General features: G+C 38.8%; 1 protein-coding gene across 3 annotated transcripts in view; it reads left to right on the top strand.

Moving 5' to 3' along the window:
• Window positions 1-16,533: 16,533 nt before the first annotated feature.
• Window positions 16,534-20,976, top strand: part of Usp26 (ubiquitin specific peptidase 26) — a 47,143-nt gene continuing 42,700 nt past the window's right edge. Inside the window, exons 1-5 of one of the 3 annotated variants that reach the window (NM_001106948.1) lie at window positions 16,673-16,854; window positions 16,928-17,023; window positions 18,521-18,579; window positions 19,229-19,317; window positions 19,874-19,919. The gene's annotated coding sequence lies outside the window, so the exon portion shown is untranslated. Of the gene's footprint in view, window positions 18,580-19,228; window positions 19,318-19,873; window positions 19,920-20,976 lie in introns of all 3 variants that reach the window. The other 2 variants (XM_039099603.2, XM_039099605.2) reach the window with 2 other exon arrangements.

Raw genomic sequence — 20,976 nt, 5'->3', positions numbered from 1 at the left:
TAAGTACAAGGTTTAGTGAAGGACATATGTTGCTGGGAATATGATTTTTTATTTCTGATTAGCACAGGAAAATGTGGGAATTTGGGGGTGTCAGCACTGCTGCTTGTGACCATTTGTTGGAATATTTCTGAAGACTCTTGACAAATTTCGAAATTTAAAATTATTTTTAAGGACCTCCAAAATGACTCCAAGTTTCATGAGGATAGGGCCCCATTTTCCCATCAACTGTCAACTATCATAACTCTGGAGCTTACTAGGGCATGTGGCGCAAAACAATCATGTGTAGCACACATGCATAGCTAGTGTGGCACTAGTATAGATACAATGGGAGAGTGACAAGATGAGAGTCTTTTAGATGACAAGGAGAGTTCATTATATACTCGTTATACTATGCTAAGGAATATTGACTTTATATTAGTGGATCAATCTCCTGCATAGTTTTCATATAACCTGATAAAATTGCCATTTTAGAAAGAGTCTTTCAAAAGCTGGTGCTAGCAGAATAGAAATACGGCATACAATGCGAGGAAGATAAAGAGGGGATGGATGTAAGACTCATCCTTGGATGGTAGAGTGACCAATTTGCATGTAAGAGATGTTTTATTTTTCATTAATTTATTTATTCATTTTATATCCTGATCACAGCCACCCTCCACATCTACTCCCAGTCCCACCCTTACAAATGCATCCCCCCATTATTGCACTACCTCCGCTTCTCCTCAGAAAAGGGGAAGACCCTCTTGGGTACCACCCCATCCTCCCTGGACATCCAGTCCCAGCAAGATTAGTACAACCTCTCTCACTGAGGTCCAACCGGGCAGTCCAGTTAAGGGAAAGGGATCCAATTACAGGCACCTGAGTCAGAGACAGCCCCCACTGAAAGGGGACCCACATGAAGGTCAAGCTGCACATTTGTTCCAAACATGTAGGGTGTCTAGGGCATGCAAGAGATCTTTGCAGGGAGAAGTGGTTTAATGGTGACTCACCATCATTGAGGAGGGGCTAGCAGGCTAACTCTCATCTTTTTAGAATAGATTAAAAACTCATGAATGAATGAATGAATGAATGACCGAACAAATTGACAAATAAAAGCAGTAAGTCAATGGACTGCTGATGTGGCTCAATGTCTAAAGGTGCTTGCTGCCAAGTCTGACAACCTGAGTTTAATCCCTGGGACACACAATGTGGAAGGAAAGAATCAATTTCCTTAAGCTGTCTTCTCACTTCCGCACATGTGCTGTGGGATATGTGTGTGGGTCCCACAAACCTACACTAACTAGATAGACAGACAGACGGACGGACAAACAGACAGACAGACAGACAGAGAAGAGCAGTAAGGTAAATGTGTGCACATGCAATGTGCTAGCCCATCCCAGACTCCATCCATCATCTGCAGAGTTCATCACTTTACTCCATCTAGCTTACCTTCTTTATTTTTTACGTAAAATAAGCATCATGGGGCCATTTTCCCAGTAATCTGGAGGATGTGCTGGCTTATATGCAAATGTTAAACCATTTTATATGAGAGACTTTAACTTTTGCATATTTAGTTGCCCAAGCTGAGTACTAGAATTACACTCTCACAGAGATGGTGGGGTGACTGTATACAATTGTGAGAATGTAATCTAGCATTTTGTTCCATTAAGGCCAGACCTTTAGGGCTGGAAATGTAGCTTAGTTAATAGAGTGTTTGTCTAATGTGCATTTGGCCATGGATTCCAGCCCCAGTAATGTCTAGGTCTAGTGTGGTAGCACATGCCTATAACCCAGTACTCTGTAGGGTAAGGCAGGAGGACCAGAAGTTCAAGGCCATGTTTTCGTGCAGAGTCACTTTGAGGCCATCCTAACTAATGAGCTACATGAAAGTGTAGTGTTCTTTTCTATATTCAGCAACTTGAGCTTCATAAAATGCAATGAAAACCATGATGTTGTTGACCTGTCCTAGATGAAACCCTTCCCTTGGAAAGCACAGTCCTGACCATTAATTATGTTTCAGATCATTGTGTTTGGGTGCAGAAGCGATTTGATCAGAGGTAGCCAGGATTTTCAATTACTCTCAGCTGAATTCTGAGTAAGAACAATTTTGCCTTCAAGGTAAAAGTGGAAACGTTCACATGATTCATTTTCACAAATAAATAGTTAGCTGTCTCTGGAAAGTAAGAGACCCACAGTCAAAGGAAGTCAACTTCTCCGCAGAAACTCCAGCTTCCCTATGCCTTCCCTTGACCTACCTTACTATTTTTTGCTCTAAAGGGTATTTCGTACGTGATCGTGTTCCAGGAAGAGATGAAGTAAACCTGTGATGCAGGCCATTGCATTCTGAATTCATTTAAACTGCACTTCACTATATTCTTCCTGCATTTAGTTAAGACCCCATTGTTCATTACTCTCATCCCTCTGTGATTAGATCAATTTGTCTGTGTCCCTTCTATATTGGCCAGATAATGAAACCATAATCTAAGCATCAACGTGGTGTTTTACTTTTGGTGTTCACAGGCTAACTCATCTTATAACGTCACTTGATCATTTTATAACATGACAGGCAAATCTCTGAGACACCTGGTCAAGGCAGACAAATATTTACTGAGCAACCACAACATGACAGGCACTCTCTTACATCCTGGACAAACAGACAACAGTCCCTATCATTGGGACACCTATACATTGGACAAAGAAGGCAGCAATAGATATGTGAAACAATCTGTATGTGGATAACAGGTGCTGTGTAACAATTCGATAAGAGAAGAAAAGTCTTGTTTAGCTGAAGGTATATGTTCTTTCAAATATGATTGTTAAAATTTCTATCCAGTAGATGAGGACAGAGTGGAAACCCTGGTTGGGATGTAATATACAAAAGGATAAAACAAAAAATAAAGACTAATGCAGTAGATGGGGTGGTTACTAACTTTCACTGAAATCTGTACCCTCATATCTGTGAATGACACCAGTGGCAGAACTTATGGCCTTCCCAATTAAATTCCTTAAGGAAATGCCTTAAGGAATTAATGACCCTTAACCAATGATACAGCAAATGAAGAATACCAACCAGCATGGGCACAAGATTCAGTCCACCATACAACCCCACTGCTGGACCCTACATCAGACCGGAGCACATTCCATCAGGGAAAGCTTGGCTTTCCAGAGCTAGTGCTAGAGGGACAATGTAGATGCACATCTCATCATTCGGTGTGCGTGCTGGACTCTACCCCGTTACTCTGTCTGGTGCTCCAGCTGCCCAGTGAGCAGTCTTGCTAATATGCAAGCTTTATAGAACTCAAAAGTGTACTAGATGCCTATATCTTTAAATGATGTCTTGTTTTGTTTGAGTTTGTAATAATTACTGAGTTTGGGCTTTCTATCCAAATCATCAGAGGTGGGATCATTATACAATATAGAAAAAAATATCATTTCCAATTTTAGTTTCTTATAGTTTTTAGTTAATGATAATAAATATCTCATCAAGGTGGGGTTTCTCCTCAGCAATGGATTATCTACTGGATAAATATAATTATTCAAGAAGGCCTCAGGGAGGCCTCAAGCAGGTGATAAATTCCACTTACTTATAGATATCTAAAGAAAAATGCAGTTTTTGCAGGGAGAATAAGCTATATAACAGTACCGAGACAGTATACATGTAGCTGTGTTTAAGAATCAGCAAAGAGGCCCCATGTCTTAAATGGAGTTACTTAATAGAACAGACTTTCAATGCATAGACAGGGGGTGGTACTATTCTTTAGGTTCTCAGTGGCCAGTCTCAGAACTTTGATTTTTAGCAAAGTATCTACAGGATTAATTTCTATTAATGGATCAGTCTGTTTGCTACCTGTGGGGCTCAGGTAAAATGGAAGTAGCGAATGACCATTGCAGTATTCTATGTGAGAGATGCTGGTAGATCTCTTTAGTTACAGTAGTTAACTATAAGCAGTAAAGGCATTCTGAATATTATTTTTTAGGCTGAAATTGCAATATTTGCCTAAGACACAAAAATAAGCATGAGAAATTGAAAAGCCAAGGATGAAACCAGGATTTTGGTCTTCTCTAGGACTTGCTTCCCCTAAGTGCTATCTGTGCACCCATATCACCCCCACCCCCACACACATACACACACAGCATCCCATGGCCTAAAGCAGCAGGAGACCTGGCTTGCTAGAAGCTAAAGGATGTTAATGGAAGAGACTCAGCAGCTGGCTTCAAGTGGCTGCAGCCAGTTTTACCTCACTAAAAGGTCCAGCAGAGAAAGGAGACTAGGGAGAGGAGGGGATAGCAGCATCAAGGGAAGCTACAGAAAAGACTACTACATGTCCTCTTTGTCCTCAACCATACAGATCACAAATTGGCCTGGGAAGTAGGGCCTCTTGTGATACAAGCTTTTCAGAAAGTGGAAGGAGCTAGGTGAAAACATATTTCTGAACAAGCTAATTTCATAATATTAAATATTTCATAATTTATATAGAGAATATGGGGGTAAAGAGGGCATGAAAGTTAAAGAGATCCAGGATGTGAAAGGGGAGAATGAAATTGGGGTATCAAATAGCAGTAGATAAAATGAGTATGATCTGATTGCTTTATATGCATTTATAGAAGTGCCAATACCACACTGTCTTGATTGCTAGAATTTGGCAATGTAGTTTGAAATTATACATATCTAAAACTTGCAGAGTGGGATTTTTCCTGTGGCTATTTGGGGGCTTTTATGGTTTCATATAAGCATGAGAATGATCTCTATTTCTGTGCTAAGTGCCATTAAAATTGTGCTAGAGATTGTGTTGTATTCATATATTGCTTTGGGTAGGTTGGAGGTTTTAACAATATTAATTTTGCCAATAGCAAAGGATAGATTTCTGTTTTGTCTCTACTTTCTTACACCATGCTCTATAGTTTCCAGTGTACAGATATTTCAGTATTTTGATTCCTGGGTGCTTTATTTATTTTTAATAAGTATGATTGTTTCCTTGATTTCTTTTTCAGACAGACAGGTATTTCTGTAAAACATACAACTAACTTTTATATGTTGGCTTTATATCATTTTCTTTTGGTGACTTTATTTAATAGGTCTAACATGATTTTCAGTGTGAAGAGTCTAGGTTTTTTTCTAGCTTCTCCAATTTCTGGATATACAATTGTTTATAGATGTCCCTTATAGTCTATTTTAATGTCTTCTTTTGTTTCTGTTTTATTATAATTCTCTCTTTTTCTCTGTCATTAATCTAAGTTTGTTCATTTATTTTTTGCTTTGATTCTTATTATTTCTTCTAATTCTGTGTTTACTTTGCTCCTTTGTACCCTAGTTCTGTGAGGTACAAAGTTTTGTCTTTGTGATTTTTTTCTTTTCTTTTTTTTATAGTGGATCATTAGTTTATTAAAATCTTACAACTTTATTTCTATTTAATATTGCAAATTATCCTCAGTCAAAATACCAGTAATCTTAGAAAACAGGATAATGTTTTAGACTATTCTGATTTTATTTTCCCAAGTTTAATTCATAATATAGAATTAGCCATTTTCATGTAAATTTACTTATTTTTTATTTGGGGAACTAAAGAAATGACTTAGCAGTTAAGAGCATTTGTTGTTCTTCTAAAGAACCTAGGTTTAGTTATCTGTTCCTATTTTTTCAAAAATTTTTATTGGATATTTTTTATTTACATTTCAAATGTTATTCCCTTTCCTGGTTTCCCATCCATAAGCCCCCTATCCCATCTGCCTCCCCTTCTTCTATAAAGGTGTCCTCCTCCCCAACCATCAACCCCTTCCCACCTCCCTGCCCTGACATTCCCCTACACTGGGGGGGTCCAGCCTTGGCAGGACCAAGGGCTTCTCCTCCCATTGGTGCTCAACAAGGCCATCCTCTGCTACACATGCAGCTGGAGCCACGGGTCTGTCCATGTGTAGTTTTTGGGTAGTGGCTTAGTCTCTGGGAGCTCCGTTTGGTTGGCATTGTTGTTACAAAACGCTTCAGTTCTTTCAATCCTTTTTCTAACTCCTCCAATGGGAATCCTATTCTCAGTTCAATGGTTTAGTGCTAGCATTTGCCTCTGTATTTCTCATGCTCTGGCTATTCCTCTCATAGACAGCTATATCAGGCTCCTATCAGCTCAGCATGTACTACTTGACTTCATCAATATTGTCTAGGTTTGGTGGCTATATATATATATATATATATATATATATATATATATATATATATATATATATATACATGGGCTGGACCCCCAGGTGGGGCAGGCTCTGAATGGCCATTCCTTCCATCTCTGCTCCAAATTGTGTCTCCATATCCCCTCCTATGAATATTCCCCCCCTTTTAAGAAGGACTGAAGCATCTACACTTTGGTCATCCTTCTTGAGCTCCATGTGACCTGTGGAGGGATGGCTCAGTGGTTAAGAGCACTGACTGCTCTTCCAGAGGTTCAGAGTTCAATTTCCAGCAACCACATGGTGCTGTAATGGGATCCAATGCCCTCTTCTGGTGTGTCTGAAGACAGTTACAGTATGAAGATATTTTTTTTTTTAATTATTTCTTTTAGTTTTGAAATTATAATTATAATTTAAGCACTGTATTTTATTTTATTTTTCTTTTTTTTTCTTTTCCTTTTTTTTCGGATCTGGGGACAGAACCCAGGGCTATTTTTCTTTTTATATTTTGAGACAAGGCATTCAGGAACCCAGGGTGGCTTTGGAGTTGAGAATGACCTTGAACTCCTGACCCTCCTGCTTCCCCTTCCTGTTGCTAGATTTACAAGCATGCATGGCCATGTCTAGCTCAGTCGTTATAACTTTCCTTGTTTTAAAGATTTATTTTGTTATTAATTATGTATATGTATGAATCTGGATATAGCTATGTACACATGAGTGTAGGTCCCTACGGAACAGAAGCATCAAATCTCCTGAAGCTGGAGTTAAAAGTTCTAGGAATTGAACTTTCATCTTCTACAAGAGTAATATGCACTCAAAGTATTACTTTTGTTATTTCCTACAACTTTAGCAAGAGTTCATGTTTTTTTTCATTTAGATTTAATCTTAATCCAGTTTTAATTACTGCTTGTTGAATCACATACTATTTAGTTTAGTATTTGTACCTTTTTTGTTCATATCTTTCTGTGGATTCATTTTTCGTTTCATCCTCTCTTTATCTTCAAGCCTGGAAACCTTCCTTCTGTCTTTACATCCTGTAGTATACACAAGGGACCACTATAATTTTTAGATTTATGTTACTACATTTATTCTCTTTTAAATGATATTTTCCCTGAAAAAATTTACGTTTCCTTACATGGAGATATATTTTCTTTAAAACTTAAAAAGTTAAATCCATTACCAGGCTTAGTTGGTCATACTAACAGAAGCATGAAAGACAGTGGGGCTGAGAGTAATGAAAATTATGACAGCCTGGCTCAAGAAGTTTCATAAAGGAAGAATATTTGTATATTTTGGCAAAGAATGCAGCTGGTTTTTTACCATGGTACTTAGAATCTGCCTGAGGCTAAATTAAAGCATTCTGGATTAACGGTGTTGGTAGAGGAGATTTCACGACAGCCTAGGATTAGATATGTCTCATGGTTGCTAATGATTACTCTTATGCAGATCTGTAATGAAAAGAGGCAAGTTGAATTAGGAAAAATACAAAATGTACAATTTGCAGACAAAGGGAGCACCAGGAAGTTTAATGGAGATCAGTGCTCAAGTAGATAACAATTTTAAAGAAAAGTCTGAAGCTAAATGGAATAAAGGGAGTGATGACCTTAGAGGACAAGATCTCACTCAATTAACCTTCCAACTGGTGTAAAGGAATTAAGAAAAAAACTGGAACAATGAAGGAAACCATCAAAAATAAAAGCTGATACAAATGTAATTGAACAAGGGGGCCATGTTCTAGAAGAACGTGGCAGTTTCAGTCACATGATTCTGACTTTAGAGTCCCTCAAGGGCTAAGGAAACACTAACACATGTGTCAGGAGTCTTCCTAAATGGAGGTCAGAGAGGCCATTGCATGAAGCTGTGAAGATGAAGCCTGAATTGCTTGGAGATACCCCAAGATATTGGAGGTGCCAGGCTGTGGAATATCTGTCAAGAACTGCAGACCAGGGGTAAAGCCAGCCCAAGAGAAAAAAAGTGGGGTGCAGTCCACAAAATTGAAAGGAGGTGGAGATCTTGTTATGCAGTTTGAATCCAAATGGAAAGACCAAAACCTGATTTAAATTATAATTAGCCAAATTTTTATTTAAGTTTATTTATTTAAGTTACAGTCTCCCCGGTATGATTTTGGACCATGGCCAAGCTTATAGTATACATGTGTAGGGGACTTTTACAGGCATGTTACAATACTTCATTCCTTTGGAATTTACAGCTGTGTAAGGAACCATGAGGAATGACAAGGAGCCACCTCACTTTTGGCTACATGAGCAACTGCCTCACTCACCCTGGACACAGCAAATAGTGGGATTCACAGAGATCAGATCAAGTGGTTAATCATCTCAGAACAGTTTTACAATTCTGGGGATAGGGGGCAAGTAGTGAGAATTGATAGCAGCTTGTTTTTTATGAATTTAGAATGGGTGCCTAGCACAAAATGGAGTTTTTTTTAGCCATCACAATCTGAAGAGTGCTTTGACATCAGACACGAAGATAAAGAATTTGGAGGTTTCCCTGCTAGTTTTTGAACTTGCTTTGGTCCAGTATTTCTTCACTTTTGCAAAAAAAATGTATGTCTTGTACCATTGAATGTTGGAAGTATGTGATATGAAATTTTTATTTTGATTTTACAGAGGGTTACAGTTAAGAGATTGTATGAGTCTCAGAAGAGACTTTGAATTTTGAAGTTTTAAACAGTGCTGAGACTATGATAGACTATAGGGACTTCTGAAGTTAAAATAAATGTATTTTGTGTTATGACATAGCTACAAGCATATGAGGGGGCACAGAGGGGAATATATGGTAGTTTGAATAATAATGACCACCATAGTGTCATATATATTAGAATGCTTAGTAACCAGGAGTAGCACTATTTGGAAGGATTAAGTATAGACTTGTTGGAGGAAGGGGTATCACTAGGCATGGGGTTTTGAGATCTCTAAAGCCCATATCTAGCCCAGTTCTCCCCCTCTGTTTATGGATCAAGATGTAGCTCTCAGCTACTACTCTAGTTCCTATCTGCATAGTACCATGCTCTTGGCCATGATGATAATGTACTAAATCTCTGAAAATATAAGCAAGCCCCCAATTAAATGTTGTCTTTCATTAGAGTTGCATTGGCCATGGTATCTTTTCACAGCAATAGAACCAGTAACTAAGACAAATACTATTAAAAATTAAATTACATTTATTTATTTTGGATATGCACATGTGCCACAGAATAGGTATGGTGACCAGAAGGCAGCTTGTAAGAGTTGATTCTCATCTTCCATTGTGTTGGTCCTGGCAATCTAGATCAGTTTGTCAGTCTGGTGGCAAGCACTTTACCTGCTGAGCCATCTCACTGGCCACTATAATAGCTTTTTAAAAGTGTTTTTCTACTATTTCAGTTTCTGGATCATCTCAAGGTCATCACCCCCTCCAAATAATGGTTTACATTTTCTTGATTCTTCAAGATAGTAATTTTGGATTGTATTGTGCCTTTTGTCCAGCAATACTTGGGATCAAATGTAGGTCTTTCACATACTTGTCAGTGTGCTCTAACGCTGAGTACAATGCCAAGCCCTGGATTGTATCCTGAATGGATGGCATATTATGAGAATCTTCATTTTAATAATTCTTGAAGAATGTTAGGCATTTGGTAATAGTAGGTTCAGACCAAAATTCTGCCCTACCTTATACTACATGCAGTTCAAATCTCATTTCAATTACTTAAAACAATCACAAAATTTAGATTTATCTTTCCCACGAGTCCCTGATAGGTGAGTCTAAGATGTCATAGTTCACATTCCAAATTGAAGAATGCATCCCTTTTCTGATGTTCATGTGGCTTCAACAACTGCCTATTTGCAATGGCTTTTTTTGTTTGTTTGTTTTTCCCTTTCAGGACAGTGGTGAATTGTTTATATCCTCCAACATATCACTCTACAATTGTGGTCCAGTATTAAAAAAAATCAATGTGAGGTAAAAGTAGAAAAGCATATGCCTGTGAACGTTGCTCTTCGACATTATGACCCCTGCTATAATCTACTTATTTTTATTTTTGAATAGTTATCAAGTGATTGAAGTCTACATCTTTACAATGATATCATCTATTTATGATACAATTCATAGTTTTAAATTGGACAGTTCATTGAACATTAAGTGAGCTTTCTGATGATCCTCAGATATTTACAACAAAAAGCACAATTAAATTTAAGACATTTTGGTCACCTTAAAAGGAAAACTTTTATACATACATATATACTATATATACATATACATACATTTATAATACATACATATTTGTTCCATCCAGACCACAGTTTCCCTTCTCTCCTCTTCTCTTCTTAGTTCCTCCTCTGTCTCCCCCTATCCATTTCTTCATGTCCCTCTATCCATTCCTCCTCTTTTTCTCTTCCTGAAACGGTTAGGCCTTCCAGTGATATCAATCAACCATGCATATCAAGCTGCTTCTATTAAGGCTGGACAAGGCAGCCCAATAGGAAGAAAGGGGTCCCAAAAGCAGGCAACAGAGTCAGAGACAGCTCAAGCTCCCCCTGTTAGGACTCCCACAAGATAAAGCTATACAACCATAGCGTATATGCAAAAGGCATAGGTCAGGCCATGCAAGTTCCCCGTTGTCAGATCAGTCTCTGAACCTTTATATGCCCAGATTAGTGGTTTCTGTGGGTTTTTTTTATAGTGCCACCACTCCTGGCTTTTAAATTCTTTTTTGTAAGATTTATTTATTTATTTATTTATTTATTTATTTATTTATTTATTTATTTAATGTACACTGTTGCTGTCTTCAGACACACCAGAAGAGGACATCAGATCTCATTACAGATGATTGTGAGCCACCATGTGGTTGCTGGGAATTGAACTCATAACCTCACATGCATGTCATGGTACACACCCTGTATATCCTTTAATATAGTAAAAAAAACTGTAAAAGAAGTCTCATAATCTTACTTATTACCAAGCTGTCCCCTACTACTATGACCCAGATTTAACTAAGTAAATACTTCTCTCCTTACTGTGTTTAGACTTTCCTGTTCTGGGCTTTAATATGAGTGAAATTGTATTTTTTGAGGCTTTGGGACTGACTTCCATCCATATTGCAGTGCCTTGCTCCTTTTATGTCTTGAATGGCAATCTATTATAGTGCTGTAGTGCATTATTTTAGAAGGATAAAGGTATCACTATTTAGCCCTAGCTGGCCTTGGACTTGCTATGTAGACCATGCTGGACTCATATCCAGCTCTGTCTACCTCACAAGTACTGGGATTAAAGTTTTACACCACACAAGGCTGCTATAGTATATTCCTTTTTGTTTATTCTTTAATGGGATAGATACAGACATCTGCAATTGTTTGCCCCTTTTGAAGTGATGAAACATGTTGCTATGCACAGTCATGTGAAACTTTCTGGGAACATATGTTTTTTTTTCATTCGGGACTTAGCAATGTAGTGGGCCAAAAATCAACCCTCTGTTAAATTATTTGACGATGTTCAGGATGGTTTTCCAAACTTGAGAGCAAACTTTGGATTTCTAATTGCTTAAGAATTTAGACTTTTTGCATCCTCAACAACACATTACTACCTGACGATTTTGTTTAGCCATCCTAGAATATGTTTAGTGGCACTTCACTGTGGTTTTGTTTTCTATTCGTTCTACTAATAACTATTGATTTTGAATATCTTTTTATGGCTTATCAGTCATTTGTATATCTTCATATTAATTGTTTAAATAAGCTGCTTGCAAACATGGTACTTTTCACATTTTTGGAATGTTGTCTCCCTTTTAAGACTACTTAAAATTCTTCTTTCTGTTTATTAAAAATAAGTTTTTCCTTGTATAATATATATCCTCTCTTTATTCTCCCAGTTCTTCCCTATCTCCTCTCCTATAGAAAACAAACAGGCCCCTAGGGAATAAAAGCAAAATATAATATAACAAGACAAAACAAAAACAAACATATTAACAGAACAAAACAAACAAGCTGAAGAAGAGCACAGAAAAAGTGCAGACATCTGTCTCATTTGCACACTCAAGAATCCCCACACTCAAGAATCCCACCCATAAATACACTGAACTGGAAGCTATGATAAATGCACAAAAGACCTACAGGGTGAAAAAAGAGAGGAAAAGATATAAACAAATAAAATTGAAAAGATAATATATTTTAAAAAGAAAGAGAGGACTTGACATAATGAAACATGGCACCTGCAAAGATGCCATTGAATTCGTTTTCTGTTGGCCACTACTGCTAGGGATGCAGCCCAGTTTTAAGAGTATTTTCTTTCCCCTGTGAGACTCCCTTGGAGAAAACTAAGTTTTCTTCTACAAGTGGTTATCCATTGGAGATAGCTTCTGTGTTAGGGCTGGGGTATGTGTCTATATCTTCTTTTGGCTATAGGACCCCTTCTGGTGCAGATCCATGATGGCCCTATGCATACTGTCCCAGTCTCTGTGAGTTCCTATGTGCATTGGTCCTGATGACTTAGAGGACCCTGTTCTTTTTGTGCTCTCCATTCCGTCTGTTTCTTACATGTACACCTCTTCTTCCATGGGATTCTATCACATTTACATATATTTGAGTTTCATATTTTTTGGACATTATCAGAGTATAAACTTTGAATTTTATTTTTCTCCTAAGAATCTTGTTCTTTTATTCTTTTAGATTTATTGTGTGAGTATAATTGCTTTCTAAATTTTACTTTTTCGGTGTATGAGTATGTTGTGGATACACGTGTGTGTGTGTGTGTGTGTGTGTGTGTGTGTGTGTGTGTGTGTGTGTGTAGGGTGGCCAGAAGTCAACTTTGGTGTCATTTCCCTAAAGCTATCTATCCACTTTTTCCTTCACATAATTTCTCATTAGCCTGGAGATCTCTAGGTCAGGCTAGCTAACCAGACAATCTCAACAGATCCACCAGTCTCTGCCTCCCTAATGCTGAGATTTTACATGTACTCCACCATGAATTTCTTTATGTTAGTACTGGGGAATCAACCCCTTATGTTGAGTTTTTAAATTTAAATTATTTTATCTTACGTGTATGTGCTTTATCTTGATGTATACCTACCTGCCTCTGGTACCTGCAGAGGCCAAAAGAGAGCATTGGACCACCTGAAACTAGATTTACAGATGGTTGGTTCTGGAAATTGAATAGCTGTCCTCTGGAAAACAGCTGGTGCTTTTACCTGGTGAACCATTTCCCCAGCCTCAGGTCCCTTTGTTTTGTATGACTGAGAATCTCAAAAGACATGTTTTTTATTTTTTGGTGACTATTATTTTCATTGATATATGTATGTATCTGCCTGCACATATGTACATGCATGCAAACACATACACATGAAAGAAAATAAGTGGAAACACACCTTAGCTTGGAGTCCTTCCTATGCCTACCTCTTGCCATCCTGTGTTTAATCCTTAAGCTTATCTTTTCCTCTCTCCAATGCATCTTGTCTTCCTTCATTTCATTAATCATTGTCTCTTTAATCTAATGGAATGTGTCCCTGAGCCAGTACTGTTACAAGGGCTATAGCCAGGCATTTTGCATCAACACATGCAAATCTAGTTATATCATTTAGGAGGCTTTTTCAAAATATGGATTTCTGGTATTAGCCACAGTGTTGTCCATAGTGAAGGCTCAGACACTTGCATAATTAAGTATCACTTTAAGTTCATATTCATGAATATCCATAGCAGTACTGTTCAAAATAACAAAACCTCTGTAATTCTTTATGTTGTCTCATGTTAAAGGCATCTAATGGGTTAAGCAAAAAGAAGTGAAGTAGCTGGGAGGTGGTGGTGCGCACCTTCAATCCCAGCACTCGGGAGGCAGAGGCAGACAGCCTGGTCCACTGAGCAAGTTCTAGAACTGCCAGGGATATTATATAGAGAAACTCTGTCTTGAAAAAACAAACAAAGCAAACCAAAATAACAGCAACAACAACAACAACAACAAAGTACCCAAAATTAGTGAGCGCACCATGCCCTCAAACATGTATGGTCTACATATGCAATCCTCTGGTTCTCAAATTCATCTCCCACTCTCCAGGCCTTGTGGTAGTTTCTTCCAGTCCCCTTTGAACCATTATTTTATAGGTTAAATGTCTGGTTCTGGCAAGCTTTTTTGAATGATTTTCCAAGCTTGTTTTCAAAAGCTTGCCATTTCCTTTTAAGCCCCTAGGGACTGGTCATATGGTAGATGGACTTCACTGCTTTTTTTTTTTTTTTTTTTTTTTTTTTTACCTTGGGCTTTACAGAATTTTATCGATATCCACACAAGTGGAAACCTCCATATGTGTGTAGTTTGATGGTACCGCATTCGCTCAGGGATTGACCTGGCTACCAGCCCCTTCCCAGATTCCCTTGAATCTGCCCATAAAACCCGCACACAAGCACGCGCGCGCGCGCGCGCGCGCGCGCGCACACACACACACACACACACACACACACACACACACAGTTTACTTTACAACTTGCCTTCTTGGCACAATTGCTAAGCATTACTGTCTCCTGCTTGGAAAAGTGTGCCCTTGTCAACATTTTTATCTCTGTCTCTCCACCTGCTCTAAACTTTAGTGGATAGTCCACCTAGGCCCTGTCAAACATCCCTGACCACCCATCTCTCCACCTCCCCTAAACTTCAGAGGAGAGTACACCTAGCACCTGTCAAAAAGATCGCTGACACCCTTCTCTCCACCTGCCCTAAACTTCACTGAATACTCCAACAAGCCCCTGTCAAACATCCCTGCCAACACTTCTCTCCACCTGACCTAAACTTCAGTGGCTAGTCCACCTAGGCCCTGTCAAACATCCCTGGCACCCTCCTGTAACAGTGGCCACAGACCCCAGCTTTCCCCGAGACTTCACATGGTTGCTGTGTTCTTCTCTGTACAAAACATGGCAGAAAAACCCTCTCTCCTTCCTTGCATCTTCCTTCTTCTCTTGGGAGTCCCACCTGTATCTACTGCCCAGCAATTGGTCCCTGCCTTTCTTTATTGATAAATCAAGAACCAATTGTGGAACAGGATCTTAGCATCAGCACTGCCCCCCTTCATCTCCATGCAAAGCTTGCAGCTTCCCATCTCAAGTTGCTGGCTGCTCATTGTTGTGATGGTCGAGAAAACTCCAACTTCTGACCTTAATTCCTGCAAACTCTGACCTGACCCAGTCCTCACAAGTGTGTAACTATGGTTTTGGTTTTGATTGTTTTTTGTTTGTTTGTTTGTTTTTGTTTTTGTCGTTGAGACAGGGCATAGCCCTGGCTGTGCTGGAACTCTCTCTGTACACAAATGCTGGCCTCAGATTCAGACATCTACCTGCCTCTGCCTCCCCAGTTCTGAGATTAAAGGCAAGTACCACCATGACGGTCTAATTCAGACACAGAAGGATGAGGCAGTTTCTCACATAGCTGTGCATTCCACCACGCTAGAATAATTGTGGTTTTCATGTTTAAAAACATGTATTCTACCCACATTGGTAAGGCATGTCTCTAATTTGGCTTAGAGACTGACTCTTCTAGCAGTCTTAACAAACTTGGCTAATTATAATCTGTATTGAGTCTGGGAACTTGAATTTTATTTCACTGTCCCTCAATGTCCTTCGGTACTCTGGCCCCCATCCCACACTAAACCAGCTAGTATTCAGGCACCTGGCAAGTTTCTAGCAGTTAAGGCATAAATGACAGGAAAGATTTCTCTATAAAAGGGAATAACCATTTCTGAAGGCTAAGGCAGACGTAGCTAGGGAAAACACTCTTTATATAAGTGAAAAACCGTTTCTAACCACTAAGGCAGACATGGCGGGAAAGAACGCTCAAAAACGGGAAGAACTATTTCTTCCCTGCTAACGTAGAAATAGCTGGGGAAAACTCTTGATGAAACGGAATAACAATTTCTTAACTGTGAAGGTAGAAATGGCTAGGGAAAAAAAAACTCTCGATAAATGTGAAAAAACGTTTCTAAGGGCTAAGGCAGAAATGGTGCAAAAGAAGAACCGTTTCTAACAAATAAGGTAGAAATGGCTTGAGAAAAACTCTCCACAAGAGTGAAAACCTGTTTCTAAGTGCTAAGGCAGAAATCGCTATGTAAAACAAACAAACAAAAAAACCCGATAAAAATGAGAAACCGTTTATAATTGCTGAGGTTGAAATTGTGGAAAAGGTCTAAATGGCAAAGAAAAACTCTCAATAAATGTGAATAATTTCTAAATGTCTGAGGTAGAAACGGCAGGGGGGAAAACTAAATAAAAGTAGAAAGCCGTTTCTAACGGCTAAATGAGAAATGGCGCGAAAGAAAAAAATTTTTGATTCAAAAGTGCATCTTGAGCGCGGGCATTTACTTTTTGAATTTGGTACTGAACCAATCAGAGTGTGGATTCTGAGTTACATCACAGCAGGTTTGATTTTGTACTTCCCACAATTCTTAGAGCCCCCAACGGTCGGAAGGACTTAAATGCAAATACTTTTCACCAATGAGGAGTAAGTATGTAGGATAGGGAGGTTCTCTAGTTAAAGAGAAGATGAGAGTAAACATTATCCATGTCAATCATCTTAGCCACAACCAATCTAGGTCCGTGGAGGTGGTACCATAAACTGCCTATAAAAGGAGGCTCACAGGGTGCTCGGCCTCCATTTTGTCTCAGCTTTCGGGGTGTGCTGTGGTAGATTCTCTGTGCTCCAGAAAGCTAAGGGGCTGGTTAGTTCTCGAAACAAACAGGACAGCACGGTGACAAAAAGGTGAAGACCAGTTGTGAGTAGTGAAGGGGAGCTTCCACTGGGAGCGTCTACATTTTCTGGCAGCCTTGACCAGGAGTGTGGGCTCGACCAGTGCAGACCGGACCAGACCGGACCAGACCGGACCAGACCAGACCAGACCGGATCGCAGCTTAGACTGGGTGCACTAGCGGTAAGCATGTATGGGAAGTGTGGATTCATGAGGAGCTTTGACTGGGAGAGACAGGAGTGTCAGCCTTAAGAAGCTGTCTTTGGGGTTGGGAATTTGGCTCAGTGGTAGAGCACTTGCCTAAGTGGTTCGGTCCCCAGCTCCGAAAAAAAAAGTAAAAAAAAAAAAAAAAAAAGCTGTCTTTAAGATTTATTTTAGTTCTTATATTTCATACAAAAATTATATACATTCAGTTCTTAGTTATATGTAGTATGCTCTTTATACATATTTACAGACTAATATATTTCCGTAATGGTATAAATTTATGTAAGGAAATAGTATTGTGTATATGCTTTTATTTCCTAAGTCTCTATGTGAGAAAATATACTGAAGCCCACTTTACTCATTAGAATTTTTTTTTTTTTGAAAAACAAAAAGTTAGGTTGAGGTCTCAATGGGTAAAGCCGGAATGTGTGAAATTCCAGCACTCCAGAGGTGAGCACAAGTGTACAGTGATGTATCCAGTTCAGAGCACTGAGTGCTCTTCATAGAACCTAGGTTCAATTCCCAGCACCAAAAAAGGCGGCTAAGGGGCTGTAACATCAGTCCCAAGGGATCTGTTGCCCTCTTCTGGCCTCTTTGGGTACTGAATGTGTAGCATATACAGGCATACATGTGGGTAAAACACCCATACAAGTAAAATATTTTTAAAGGGTAAGGTCGGTAAGCCTTATAAGGTTATCCTATGCTTTGAGGTTCAGCTAAATTGCGCTCTCACCTTAAAACCTGATTTTCTTTGTTTTATTTGGTTAATTACTGCGTTTGGACCCTCTTGTGTATGGTTTTATACTTTGGTGGTGTTTTCAATTTAAAAGTATGACAGAGCATCTATGGAAATCAGGATAACTTGCAGGGTTCACCTAACATCCCCTGACCATGGGAAATGGAAATGGAACTAAAGCTGGTAAGTTTGCAGGGTATCTCACGTCTCAGAAAGCAAATGTGTGAATATTCAAAAGTTTGGGTCAGTAGAATACACTTGGAAGTCATGTGGTTGTAATGGGTCTTTTTGCTTGGTTAGCTTTTAGTTTTCAGTTTGAGGACAGGGTTTCATGAAGGCTAAACTGGCCTCAACCTCACTATGTAGCTGTGGCTGGCCTTGAATTCCTGATTCTCCTGCACTGGAATTTTAGGTATGTATTACCTCTCCCAGCCTTTTCTGTGTAGTAGTAAAGTTAGATATTTTATGGTAAAGTTGTATATCAATTTACAAATTCTGCTGGAATGCCCAAAAAGGTCTTGATGAAATAGACTTGACCTGCTAGAAAAACACTGGGCATTCATTGCTCACTATATAGTATTTAATAATTTCTTTTTGGTGAATTCAATATGAAGTATGGTTTATTTTGAAGGGAGTGTTCGTGATTTTGATTATGTAGTCAGAATTAAAATGTGCTGCTTACCTTATGTTATCTTTTTCTCTGCATATCTGCTTCCCGCCTCCCAATCTGTTTTCAGAAGTTCTTCTGAGAAAGAGCACCAGTGTCCAAGCCAGGTAGTGCTTGACTACCTACTCACAGGTAAATGCTCTCACAGGTTTCTGTAGAATGTCCTTTAGAGAATAACGGAAAACTACTTTTGTGGCCTGCTTATAGTTGTGTAAAATGAAGAAGATAGAATGGGTACCCATTTTTAGAAATGAGAAATTCAGAGCATATGTATGCTGTGAGAAGTTCAAGATATTTTACAGAGGATCAGCCATTCCTTCCCCTGTGCTATCACTAAATCGATGTTAAAACTCTTTCCCTGAATGTGCAAAATACCAACAGTGATGGAGTCACTTCTGGAGTGTTGCTGTCCCATTCTGGGTTAGAGACATTGACTCTACAACTCGCACCCCCCCCAACTTATGTTTTTGTTTATGTGCATGTGCACATGTATGGAGGTCAGAAGAGTAGTTGGATGCCTTGGAACTGGAGTTACAGGTGGCTATGAGCCACCTGATTGTGGGTGCTGGAAACTGAATTCTGATCCTCTGTAAGAACACTATTTACTGTAAACTGCACGCCACTCTCTAGTTCCACAATTTACTCCCCGGAGGCATCCTTTCCCAGTTACTACTTATTGACTTGTGTGCTGTGCCTGCCACTGAGAAACATTAACATCCTTCTGCTGTTCTCACGTCACAAGAATGAATTCTGAACAATAAGCCACTTTTTTTAATTTTAGAAAATCTCATCGACAGTGGAAGAATTGCCTGAAGTGGATTGTAAAAACAGAACTGCAAGAGTCAAGAGAGTGTTGGAGGGAGTGTTCAGGTACCTTTTTTGGGTATAACAATGTGATTTTGAAGAGGAAGTGAGATGGGAGGGGGTAGGGATGTAAGGCCTATATAACAAATGGGTGATAGCACACATGGCAGCTTATTGGTTTATCCCACTCATAGCATGGATTTGGTAAAGAGGTCCAGAAGTCATACATAAGCAATATAAATAGTAAATAGGCCAGTTCTGCAAACCTTCACCCTTCCATTTCTTTTGAAAATGTTGCTGAGACGCTAAGGCATTCTGGGAGTGTAAATGTCACTTAGCTTATTTTCACAGTAGCTTTTTGAATAATCTGTCTACTAAGCTGGTTTCTAACATTTCTATATTTTAAACTGTTGTTTAAATTGTCAGTGAATTCCACCATTGGAACCCAGGAAGGATTTCTGCTCTATTTGCTAAGGCACCTTGACACCCGTGTCTCCCATTTTGTGTAAAAGAAACAGGGATGAATGGATTTCAGTTGGGTGTGACACAAAGCATCAATTTTAAGTGAACGTCACTGAATGTTGGCTCGATATAATAAGTGTTCTTTCTTGTCACTGTTTAGGCCAGAGTCTCTGTTCCATACAGCAGCAAATCCTAAGGCTTGAGTGGTAAGCACATTGTATTTGTTATGTTTTAACTTAAATTATTGTTTGAGGTTTATTCCCCAGGTGTGTAGAGGTCCTGAACCTGAACTTGATTTTATCTTTACTGTTAGTTTTCAGCAAGATTCCTTTTTAATTTGATGTTTATGCATGTTCTGCCTATATGTATATATGTGTTCCATATATATATATATATGTGTGTGTGTGTGTGTTCCATATATGTGTGTGTTCCATATATATACATATATGTATATGTGTGTGTGTGTGTGTGTGTGTGTGTGTGTGTGTGTGTGTGTGTGTGTATATATGCCTATTGCCTACAGAGAACTGAAGACATCTTCTGATCCCCTGGATACGAAGATAGAAAAATGGTTGTAAACTGCCATGTGGGTGCTAAGAACTGAATCTGGGTCCTTGGAAGAACAGCAAGCTCTTAACTGCTGAGGGATCTCCCCAAGACCCAGGATTTCTTTCTAATATGTTACAGAATTACCTTTCAATTTAAGATTGAAGCATTCAGTATATTGGAATACAAAATTTCAGACTAGAGACACTTCTAAAGAAAGATTATGTTTTAACAGGGTGAAAAACAAGACAAACCAACCCTCAAATATTTAAAATAGAAACTAAAACTTCTTTTATACAGCACACTGACATTTCAAAGCTGATTTATCCTGAACTTAGTTACTTTAAAGCTCTAGAAAGTAGAGGTCATTGTTGCTTCTCTTCAAGCAGTAGGCTGAGGCCAGAAGTATTTAGAGAAAGCTTTATCTAGAATAGCCTAGGGGAGCTTGCCTGCCTTGGTCCTTCATGAAGTGGTATGATGTAGATGCTAAATTCTTCACTAAGCCATAACTAATAAGTGGTATTTTCCTATTGAATGAACTTTGTGTATCTACTGCACAGTAATATTCAATCTCTTCATTGGGAGCTGTTGGAGGAAAGCTTGAGAGTAGCTTAGTGGGTTATTTTGTTACTAAGTGGTAAGTGTTAGGATAACATTCAAAAGTAGTCATGAGGTTGAAGAATATGAAATGGAAAATCTCTACTTGGGTGGATAGCA

This window comes from Rattus norvegicus, chromosome X, assembly GCF_036323735.1.
Source record: "Rattus norvegicus strain BN/NHsdMcwi chromosome X, GRCr8, whole genome shotgun sequence".
Classification (NCBI taxonomy): domain Eukaryota; kingdom Metazoa; phylum Chordata; class Mammalia; order Rodentia; family Muridae; genus Rattus; species Rattus norvegicus.
The sequence above is the reverse complement of the archived record's forward strand: the minus strand, read 5'-3'. Positions and strand labels throughout refer to the sequence as shown.